General features: G+C 42.3%; 1 protein-coding gene across 1 annotated transcript in view; it reads left to right on the top strand.

The window, feature by feature from the left end:
- The first annotated feature begins 6,831 nt into the window (after positions 1-6,831).
- Positions 6,832-11,754, top strand: part of lhfpl2a (LHFPL tetraspan subfamily member 2a) — a 39,257-nt gene continuing 34,334 nt past the window's right edge. The window contains exon 1 of the mRNA XM_030436794.1: positions 6,832-7,056. The gene's annotated coding sequence lies outside the window, so the exon portion shown is untranslated. The remainder of the gene's footprint in view (positions 7,057-11,754) is intronic.

Genomic DNA, 11,754 nt, shown 5'->3' with positions numbered 1-11,754 from the left:
CTCGTGCACTCCAGCGATCCTTTCTGTTGTGGCTTCGGGAACAACTCCCACATGCCGGACAGTCGTGAACGTACAGTTCTCACGGATGGTTTAGACAGAGTCATGGTGCTAAATCTCCGCTGCTGCTGTGGAGAAAGATTTTATGCCACATATTTGATCGGTCAGAGTCGCCACATGACAGAAAACCAATAAGCTAAAGGGTCAAAATCTGATACTTCCAAAGGGATCATTTGCATTTTTGGATTCTTGGCGAGAGAAACTAATTTCCTCGAAACATACTCCCTGTTTGACCTTTGACCCCCGCGGTGGTTGACCTCCCATTGGCAGCAGCATGCAGACTGCCACAGGAAATGCTCCCTGCAGAGAGTGGGCGGCGCCGTCCTAATGTGGGCTGTGACCCCTAACCTTCCATGTGAATTGATTGGCAGCTGAGCGAGGCGAACAACAATGATGGTTACTGTGGTGAGTCATGTGACTCTCGCAGGTCGCTCATGTCACCGACTCCTGTTTCCTTAAAAATGTGCCTTCATGGAACAATCGTTAGACATCTCGATGTGAGGTAGAAGCTGTTGTTGTTTGTTTTTTAATGAAAGACAAAAACTTGTGTCTGTATGCTACAAAAATGAAGCTACAGCCAGGAGGTAGTTAGCTTAGCTTAGCATGAAGACTGGAAACTGGAGGGAACAACTAGCCTGGCTCTGGTCAAAGATGCTCACGATTTAACATATTTGATCTTCAGACAATCTGGCAAGACGTCTGTGGAAACTGTTTGGAGGGCAGACGACAAACATGATTTCATTTAAATGATTGTTTGAGTAACAACAAGGTCAAATAATCCAATATTTAACTTAAAAGCGAAAGGAAAGTCCAGAAAATGAATGAAAGTTTGTGTATCAACACCTGACGTGCCAGATGGTTTGTTACACAGGAAGATCTGGCAAATCTTCAATGGAAAATATTTGAGAAAAGTGCAGTTTCAACCAAAAGGAAAAGAGTAAAAGGAAGCCCAGACTAATTATACATTTGTGTATCAGGACCTGAACTCTTCTTTGGAAAGTGTTTGGAAAAAAATGGCAGTTTCACTTTCACTCTCAAGTCCTCACATGGTCTCGCTTAAATACCTGCTTGAGCACAGAAGAGGATAACAAATAATCCATTGTTAACAAAAAAGAAAAGAGTACAGGGACGTCCAGAAAATGAATAGAAAACCTGATTCACCAGATCGTTTATTGCACAGAACAATCTGGCAAATCCTCCATGGAAACTATTTGGAGAAAAATATTTCCCATTTGAACTTCAAACATGGTTTCAGTGAAGTCACTGTTTGAGCGTGAGAGAGTTAAAATAATCCAACAGTGAGGTCCAGAAAATGACCTGATCATTAGTTACACAGGACGATCTGGCAAATCGTCCATGGAAACTGTCTGAGACATCTTCAAACATAAGACATTTAACTTCTAAACTCGATCCATCAAGTAAGCTTGTGCATTTCTGTTTTGAACGGTGTTGAAGACTTTATTGATTATGTAGAAACACAACTGAACAACATACAGAACAAATGTCTCCTGGTTTTTAGACATTTTAATGCAGAATTATTGCACATTATATCTTTAAAAACCCAGTAAGTGGTTGTTTTTGTTGTCAGACTATTGTTGATGCTTAATTGATGAGTATGTTTTGAGATTTTGGGTCATTCCACTGAATTATTTATTAAGTGGCAGTCCAGCCCATATGGCCGGCTCGAGGCGACTGTTTCATGCCAGTAACATTTTTAAATTTTAAAAACCTGATCTGTTGTTTGTGTTTGTTTTTTTATATAATAAGTGGTTTCTGATTTGACGGCTGTTGGTGTGTATGTGCTTATCTGCCAACGTGGCTGTTAAGTGGAACTTGAACTGGGATTTTGGTGACGGGCGACGACCAGAATACCACATGATTATTTTATATTTCTCAGAAAGCACGTCGGATATTTCTGAGGCTATAAATTTGTCACCCGCTCGCTCTGTTAGTTTACTCTACAATCAAAACTCCACACTTCAGTATGATGGGATAGCTCATTTAATTAGATGTTGCCCGCTCTTGCGAGACATCTAAAACCGACGCTTCATAGTTTCTCAGCTGGGCTCGCAGACCACTTTCTTCTCGTCGCCCGCCTGTGGTGAGCTGCCCCTCCTGACAAGTTATTCCATCTTCCCCCCTCTCGTGATTATGAGCAGCACAACCTCGGCGGTGTCACAACTCGTCTCCTCCTCCTCATACTTTTCAGAGTGGTTTTGGTGTGTCTTTCACACTTAATCCTGCTCTCTGGTCTCGGCCCTGTGAAGTGACAAACACACTCCGGCTCTGATTTGCCTCTGCTGAATCAACAGTGTGATCTGTGGCTGTGACGTCGCCTCGACCCTTTTACGTTTTGTTTTTTCAGCTGGGACAGAGCTATGTGAGAGCCTCCAGTGTGATGCCCCTGAGAGATATGACAGTGTAAAGATATGATAGTCGGCCTGAGGCTCAGACGTATCGATGGCGAGCACATGTGGGACTCAGAAAGACGTCTGCCACCCTTGATGCTCCTCTGGTATGTCCACAAGGAGACACTGAAGGACTCGCAGAGTAGTTTGACTGGAATTCCAAACAAGATGGTGTGTGTCTGTGCTGCCTGCCTGTGAAAACAGATTAAAATCATACTGACCGGTGCAGCCAGGAATGTGTTGAACCTTGAGCCTCAGAGGGGGGAAATCCAACAGCTCATCACACCTCACACCAAAAAAATCCCAAATGTTCCCTCACAGTGTCGACTGAAACTGATACAAGCCTTCAGTTGTTGTGTTAATGATAAAATAATGTTTCTCCTGCTTCTCTCAGATGGCAGAAGGCTCATCTTATCTCACTTGTTCCTAAGTTATACTTTATCTTATCCTTCAAAAACCTTCAGTTACACTTCAGATACAATCCTGCAAACTACAGTGTAAATTCTCTGCACACATTTTGTATAAATGCTAATTGTACGTATATGAATTGTACTGTGAGTAAATAACTACATTTTCTTGTAAATATCAAGTAATAACAAGGTACAAACAGACGGTCAGATGGTCAGAGTAGCATGTCTAACCGAAGTCACAAGGGTTCATCCTCTGAAAAACATGACTGCCAACATATTGTGCCGATCCATCATAATGAAAACTTATGGCAATCTCATGGTGGCGCTACAGGAAAAGTCAAGGAACAACTAAAGTGCCTGTGGTTCATCCTCAGGGGAGCGTGGATATCTGCACACAACTTCCCCAATCAATGCAGTAGTTGTGGAGATACTGTAGGTAAAACACAAGTGTTGACATGCTTGAGGCGCTAAATAAAAAAATTGGAGTTACCAAATCTGGTTCATCCTCAGAGGACCACGGATATCTGCACAAAACTTAATGACACTTAATCCTGTACTAGTGGAAATATTGTGGAAAAAGCCAAGATGATCGATTGGGCCATTGCTAATGGTAGATTAGTTGATGGTGCTTGAGGCAAACGCAGATAATGACCAAAGTGCCTATGGTTCATCCTCAGGGGAGCGTGGATATCTGCACACAACTTAATGGCAATCAATGCAGTAGTTGTGGAGACACTATAGGTAAGACACAAGTATTGACATGTTTGAGGTGCTAAATAAAAAAGTTGGAGTTATCAAATCTTGTTCATCCTCAGGGGACCACGGATATCTGCACGCAACTTGATGGCACTCAATCCAACACTTGTTGGAATATTGTGGTAAAAGCAAAGATGGTTGCTTGCCATTGCTAATGGTTGATTGGTTGATGGTGCATGAGGCAAAAGCAGATAATGACCAAAGTGGCTGTGGTTCATCCTCAGGGGACAATAGACATCTACACACAATTTCATGGCCCTCAATGCAGCAGTTTTGTTGATATTGTAGTAAACACCAAAAGTGTCAACCTGTCAGTGGAGCTAGAGGAACAGTCGGGGAATCACAAAGGTCACTTCAGGTTCATCCTCCGGGGAGCATGAATAATTCTGAATCTGATCACATAACAGGACATTGTAGATGTTCTAGATTCTTCTCCAACATCAGTTTTGATTGTTTGTTGTATCACTGGACACCAAAGCCAGGACTGTTTAAAAAACAGACATATCGTGTTGCTGTTTTAAAGCTACAGATGCAAAAGAACGTCCTCCTTTACAGACAGAGTTATGACAAAAGCCAATAATGTACAAGACATTAATAATAACAGTTCACTCTGTCTCACAGGTTTGGGAAAAAAAATTCTCCTGAAAAATAGTTTTTTCTCACTGGCCCCTCAGGGCTTCCTTATTTCACCATGTTATAATGCAATACAAGTATTTATAGTGTTATTTGTCTTTATTAAACTCTATAATTCTCCTAGTTCCTCTTCCTTCTACTTGCAGCACATGTTTGTTCTGGTATAAATACCCAGAAGTACTTTATTGACACCCCACATGTAGTGATTAAGAGTTGGATTTCCATTTTGAAGCTCAGACTGTATTTATCACAAGAATTGTTCATGTTTGTACGAGCGCGTAATATTGTGAGTGTCAAACCAAAAGTCAGTGTGATCCCAGGACGTGGACAGATACCATCAGGGCTGTTATTATTGACAATGACTGCAGAGTTGTTTGGCCAGAAACTCCCAGACCGAGTCATGAGACTTCCCTTCTGTTTTCACTCCATTCAAGTCTCGTTTGACCGACCAAGGAGCACAAATAAGAGGGCAGCGAGGTCCTGGCACCAGTTGTTCCCCTCCTAGTCACAACAGCCTCAAAATAGTCCATTCATACTCGCTCGCTGTCGTGCAAAGCGTGCATGAATATACAAAAGTTGTTGTGTTGCAGCGTTCCTGTTCTCCAGCGGGCCGATCCTTCACACCAGGCCTCGTGTGTCTCTGCTGAACCCGGCAACAATAGAAGATGGAGACTGGGAGCTGGAGATGGTGATCGCTCAGACACACGTCTGGAAATAATGCTAAGTGTGTTTCTCTGCTGTGCAGCGGACAGACCGACATGTTGGACCTGAATAGATGGAGGCTGCAGAATGTGTGTCTGACTGACTGGTGTGAGTCTGGTTCAGCTGTTAGCCTCCAGTAAAGGTTAAGACACAGATTTAGAGAGAATGCGACATGTAGACTGTCTAAATGTTCCTGTAATGCTTTGTGAACAACTGCTTCACAGAGACGACAACATGTTCAGTTGTAATCATTGAACAAAGACTAATTGTTGAAGAAAATAATGTGGAAATCAATAATTCAGATTACAGTTAATCAGCCACTCAAAGTGCAAATATCTGTTATTTTATACTTTATTTATTTCTGCCCCGTCAAGCGGTCGGTGATTTGTAGAACCTAACGTACCATTGCTAATACTTGCTAAGGTTAAAGATGCTAACACTAGCTCGCAAACATCAGCATCAGCATTGTGGAGATAATGATAATGATAACCTATTTGTTGATTGCAGTTAATTTGGTTTTATTTAACTGAATCTGAAATGTAACTTGTAACTAAAGTTATCAATTAAATGTAGTGAAGTAAAAAAAAAAAACTGCTCTTCACCTTTAAATCAAAGTGTTTCTACATTTTAACACTAGAAATGTTTCAGGTTTTAATCTCTTTGTTTCATGTGCAGACACTTCAGATGGTGTCCGACATTTAATCAATAATTACTAATTACTAATAAAAAATAATTTATTTGATATTTAATAAATCGATTCATTGCATTAAATTAATAATGAAATTATTATGCCGTTATCCTGACATCACTTTAGATAAATCATTTATCATGACATTAAAAACAATATTTTTTTGTCTTGACATACAAAAATTTGACTTAATCGTGACATTGAGTAAATAATGTCATTATCGTGACATCACATTACATAACTTATGACTTTATATGACATCACATTAAATAAGAAATTTATCGGGACATAATTACTTTATTGTGACATTAAATGAAAAAAATACATTTTATCCTAACATTACATAAATAATTAATGTATTATGACTTTATTGTGACATTGAACATCACATTAAATAAATAATTTATCTGACATTAAATGGAAAGTCATTATTTATTAAATGTCACGATGAATTCATTATCTGACATTAAATGGATAATGAATTTATTGTGACATAGACAGAAAATTTAAGTTTTTATTGTGACATAACATAAATAATTATTCAATTGTGACATCGCATTACATAAATAATAAATGTTTTATGACTTTATCATGACATAAAATAAAAATGTTTTATCATGACATAAGTAATGATTAATCATAACATCACATAACATAAATGATGAATGTATTATGACTTCATCGTGACATTGAATAAATAATGTAATTATTGTGACACCACATTAAATAACTTAGATAGATAGATAGATAGATAGATAGATAGATAGATAGATAGATAGAATTACTTTAATGATCCCAGACTGGGAAATTATTTATGATTTATGGCCATTATTATGACTTCAGGTGACATAAAGTAAATAATGACTTTATCGTGACATAGACAAAAAATTATAGTTTTTATTGTGACATAACATAAATAATTATTAAATTGTGACATCACATAACATAAATGATGAATGTATTATGACTTCATCGTGACATTAATTGAATACTGACTTTATCGTGACATTAATTGAATACTGACTTCATCGTGACATTAATTGAATACTGACTTTATCGTGACATTAATTGAATACTGGCTTTATCGTGACATCACATTAAACTCAGTTGAATGCCCTGGCTCAGTATGGGCCGCGCTGATTGGTGGAGGCGGGCTGACGGAGCTGACGGAGCGGACGGAGCAGTCACTCCCATCCAGCAGCGGTGAGTCCGGGCAGCAGGACGGAGGAGCCATTCATTCTTCTGTCGTCCGGAGAAAACGTGGAGGATGAAGCCGAGACACTGACGGGACAGAACAATAAACCCAGGAATAAACCCGACCAGAAGTTCCGAGAAGAAGAATCCAGAAGAACCTTCAACTTTGTGTTTTTCCAGACAGAACCGCTCCAGCAGAACTCGACCTGTGAGTAGAGAGAAAGATCCGCTTTACTTTTCTTTAACAGAACAGAGGTGGTGGTCTGTGGGAGAGGTTCGGCAGAGGTTCGACAGAGACTCTCTGGCGCTTCATTTTGACTTTCACACGACTTCTCCAGGGTTCTGGTTCTGTTCTCGGGCTCTCGGAGCTGTTGGGGGGAAACTCGTGGCAGGGAAGCCGAGCAGAGTGATGCTTGTGTGGGCAGAGCAGCTCAGCCTGAGACCCTGTGAGCTCCAGAGCCAGACTGTCGGTTCTGTCGGTTCTGTCTGGGTCGGACTGTAACAGACTGATACCAGAACAGAGGTGTTTATTAAAGCTGGTCTCAGGTCAGAAATACAGAAATAATCATTATTATCAAGTCTGAAAAGAATAATTAAGACGATGATTAGATTACTGTGTCAAAAGTGACTTTAGTCCATCAGAGTATTTGTTGATCATCTGTCAGAAAAGTGTGTAAAGGTTCTTAAATTCTCCAGAACTCAAGATCATGTTTGTAAAAGTCTTGTTTTGGTCAAAGCTTCAGTCCAGAAGTCAAATATATTGAGTTTACTGTTGACGAGGACAGAAGGAGCTGGAACTTTCTGTTTAAATCAATTACACAAGACAATGGTCGGATTATTCACTCAACAGTGACTTTCATCTTTCAAAATCTGTCAGAAAATGGTGACAAAGGTTTCTAATTTCTCAAGATAATGTTTGTTAATGTCTTGTTTTTGTTTGACCAACAGTCTGAAACCCAAATAGATTGAGTTTACTGTCAAATAGAAGCTGGTTCCTTGTGTTTAATCTCATAAAATGACTCAAAATTATCATTTTCTGTTTCATTATGACTCAAAAAATACTTTCCTGTCGATTAATAAACGACATGAGGAGCTGGAAGTTTCTATCACCTGATCCTGTGGACGGGTCGAAGGTGTGAGTCTGTTGTTCTGACAAAGTGCGACCCAGATTCTGTTCTTGTTGTGTTTCAACAGTAAACCTGAGATCTGGTCTCACCTGTGGGCCTGTTTCAGGTCTCCTGGGACAGAAACACCTTTCTCTCTGTGGCGTCTGTGGATCTCAGTGTCGCTGACGTCAGGTTCTGTTCTGTTCTTCACACAAGGAAGTTCTGCTTCACTTTTCATCCACGTGTTTCCCCACAAGCGGCGACTTTTTCCTTCTTTTCCACGTGTGATGCTTTTTTATTGCAGTGTTGTAACAGACGCAGTGTTTTTGTTCCAGACCTCATCGTTGTGGTAGGAAACATCAGAGCCATATGTTTCTGTTCCACGTGGAATCTGCTCTCTCTGCTAATAGATTAACACTGTGGAGCTGCAGTCAACTGCTGTAACTGATCATTTTCTTTATCTGCTGTTGATCAGTGTAGATCAGTGTTTGTCTTCAGATGTCTTGTTTTGTCCACGTCTAAAACACGTTCAGTTTACGGTCACAGACGAGGAAAGAAACCAGAAAATATTCACATTTAACGAGCTGGAATCCTAAAACACGACTGAAACTGATGACTCAGTTATCAAAATCATCAACTAAGCGACTGACTGATTAATCGCTGCGGCTCTACCCTTGTGTACGTAGCCTATGCTAGTTATGAAGCTAGAGCCAGCAGGCAGTTAGCTTAGCTTAACAGCTAGCCACGGCTGTGTATGCAGGTAAAAAAGAAATGCTGCTAAATCGTACTAATCAGCATGATGTATCATGTTATAAAGTCACACACATTTATATACCGTGACTTTTGCAAAGCCATGCTAGCTGTTTCCATCTTGCTAGGAAGCTAAGCTAACTGCCAGCTAAGCCTGTGCCAATGAAATGCCTACAAGCACATTACCCCAAAAATCAGACTTCTCGTCTTAAAAAAACAGTTGAAAGTGATAAATCAATTATCTAAATAGTTGCAGATTGATTGAACATCTATTCGCTGTAATTGAACGTATTGTTGTTGCTTTATTAGCAGCTGCGTGTGCAGCCTGTGGTCTCGCTCACAAGTCTATATTCTGTAATTAGCTCGTGTCTTTGTAACTTTTCACTGAGCTTCAGATGTTTTAACGACGCTGAGGTCATCACTGAATGAGGGACCAGCCTTGAAAGATGGCGGTCGGTTGGATCGGTCAGGGATTGCCGGGTGGTTTGAGCTGATGTGCCAGAGCACGTGGTCCCTCAGGGCTCCGTGTTCGAACCCTTTGGTTCATTCATTACGACCTTGCAGAGAAACTCCTGTCGGCCACAAAGAAAAGCAAAAATACATTTGCTGCTCTCTCCCTGGCAGCCGGGCAGCACAGATGCTTTGGAAAACTTCTTTTATGTTTTGTTTTTTCTTCTCCTTTCCAAAACAGAAACTTTCAAAGCATGGAAAAATCAGCAGCCTCCGTTTTTGCTGCCCGGTGCAGAGGAAGCAGTTTGTGATGCTGCTAATGCACGTTACAGAAAACACAACAGAAGTTGGTGCAGACCACGTCGCCGGCCTCTCGCTCTCCGGATTTGCTTTTGTCATGAATCCAGGATGTTGGCTGCAGTTTACGGGCTCGGTCGGTATATTTCTCCTGGACCGAGGATTATTTTCAGTGGATGAGTTGATTTTACGTCTTCTGTACGCAGTCAGATCCTAAACAAACACTCGCTTTTATGCGTCTGTGAGTGTAAATATCTCTGCTGATGGAAATCAGACCCGAGTATATCAGTGTGGGTCTGAAACTGAAGCCGGGATCGTGATGTCAGCGTGACCAGAGTGTGAAATCAGCTGAATGACCGGCTGCTCCCGGGTCAGAGGTTACACCAGGCGACTCCGGCCGGCTGGGACTAACATCTGGAATACAGTTTGTTGGACGGATGATCTCCTCTGTAGATAACAAGGCCGGTTTATTTGCGCTATATTTCCTCAGACTACTGTAATTGTTGCACTTGTACATGGAGTGAGTTCCCAACAACATCTGGTTCTAACAACCGGTGCTGTACTCGTTGTTTCACCTCGCAGGATTATTCTGCTGCTCAGTAAAACTTTCAACAGGAGCATCCAGGAAGCGCTCTGATCAAACCAGCACATCACAGAGGCTGCTTTTAATTCGCGTCTCGCTGCCCTCAACGCCGTTTATTTGGCTGTAAAATTGACGTAATGCGAAGAGGACAGTCTTAAAACTCAGGCGGGTCTAAACTGGGGCGCATTACGTTATTAGGTTTTTCCATCCAAGCTTCTAAAAGGATTCTGAGTGAATTAAAAGCAGCTCTGTGTCCGAGTTTATTTCTCTTTTAATACAGGCGGTTCAGAGACGGGCTGATTCACCGCTGCTGGAAACGTCCGTGTCACAGTCTGCACATACAGACGACGAGCGAGGCGTGTTTAAACTGCCGTGTGTCCTCTGAACGTTACGTATGAAGCCGGCCGGATCAGAACCTGAGCTGCAGACCACCTCTGCTGTCTCATCTCAGCGCTGAGCTCTCATTAAAGTGAAGCTTAACTTTCCATGTTCTGACTCAAAAGTGCATCATTACTCCTCAGAGGCTGGTGAACACACAGCAAGTTAGTTTCATCAAAAGCTGTATTGTAATTAGATTTAATAAGTTCTGGGGACATCTATGGATTCTGTGTTGAAGCGTGTGAGGTCACCCGGCACAGTTCTGCTCCATACAGACGGATTTGTTTTGTTGTGTGTGACTGTGACTTATTGAAGGTGACTGTAATGAGATCAGCCTCGTCAGCCTCTTCTCTTCATTTTCACTTCTTTTCGACGTACAGTTTTCTTGTCCACGGCCGGTCAGGGAGCCGGATCCGCTCCAGGTGAAGGTGACGGTGTCCAGCAGCCTCTGCGTGGTGACCTTCTGACTCCCGGGCCTCTGAATGATCCGTCTCTCCGTGGCCTCGCTGTGGGCAGTCATGCACGCTGATTAGATTAGGCAGCGTGGCAGGCTCCTCTCTTTTCTTTGCTCCCCTGGTCTTTACGTTTTCTCCAGCCCTCTCCGTCCTCGGAGCCCCCCGCGGCTCCCGGGGATGAGCCTCTCCTGGGGGGTACATCGGCCTCCAGCAGCTCTACAGCCGGCTGTTTACTGGGAAACCAGCAGGGTGGGGTCCTCACGACAACAAAGGCCTCACCCCACACTCGTCCTCTGTATCCATTGAGACCTGACTGTGGAGAGAAAGAGGGTGGATGACGGGGGGAGGACCCTCCTGCCGGGTGAAATGAGGAGAGTGGGTTCTGTTCCTTTGTGGCGGGCTGGGGGTCGGTCTCAGGGGACCGCACGGCAGACGGGCGGTGGGTTCTGCAGCTGCATGGCCTCCGGCACTTATCTGGTCCCTGAGCAACCGCGGGCTCATTAAACTCTGCCGGTTGTGTTCAACATTCACTTCACTTGATGTCTCTTTGTCAGCGCGGCCTCTCCTGTATCCTGTGTGATGTCGTATCTGACCCGTTTGAACACGACCGGGCTGGATTCACTCAGAGACTCACAGCTGTATGATAATGCTGAAAGGTTGTGACCCGCCACAATGGACCGCCTGTGTGTGATGAGCGATAAGGTGGTATCGTATGTTCAGTCGGTCTCGGGTCACAGAAAAGTCTCTGAGCCGTCTGAACCAGATTACAGGAGATTGTTCTTTGTGTTTGTGCTTTCAGGGTTCAGATCGTAGTAAACAAAGAAAACAAACCTGATGATTATTGTCTTCATCAAATTGTTGTTTTCTCAGTTAAGTGAATAGTTTGC

Source organism: Sparus aurata, chromosome 12 (genome assembly GCF_900880675.1).
Source record: "Sparus aurata chromosome 12, fSpaAur1.1, whole genome shotgun sequence".
In the NCBI taxonomy this organism is placed as follows: domain Eukaryota; kingdom Metazoa; phylum Chordata; class Actinopteri; order Spariformes; family Sparidae; genus Sparus; species Sparus aurata.
Note: the sequence above shows the minus strand (reverse complement) of the source record. Positions and strands in the feature narration are given on the sequence as shown.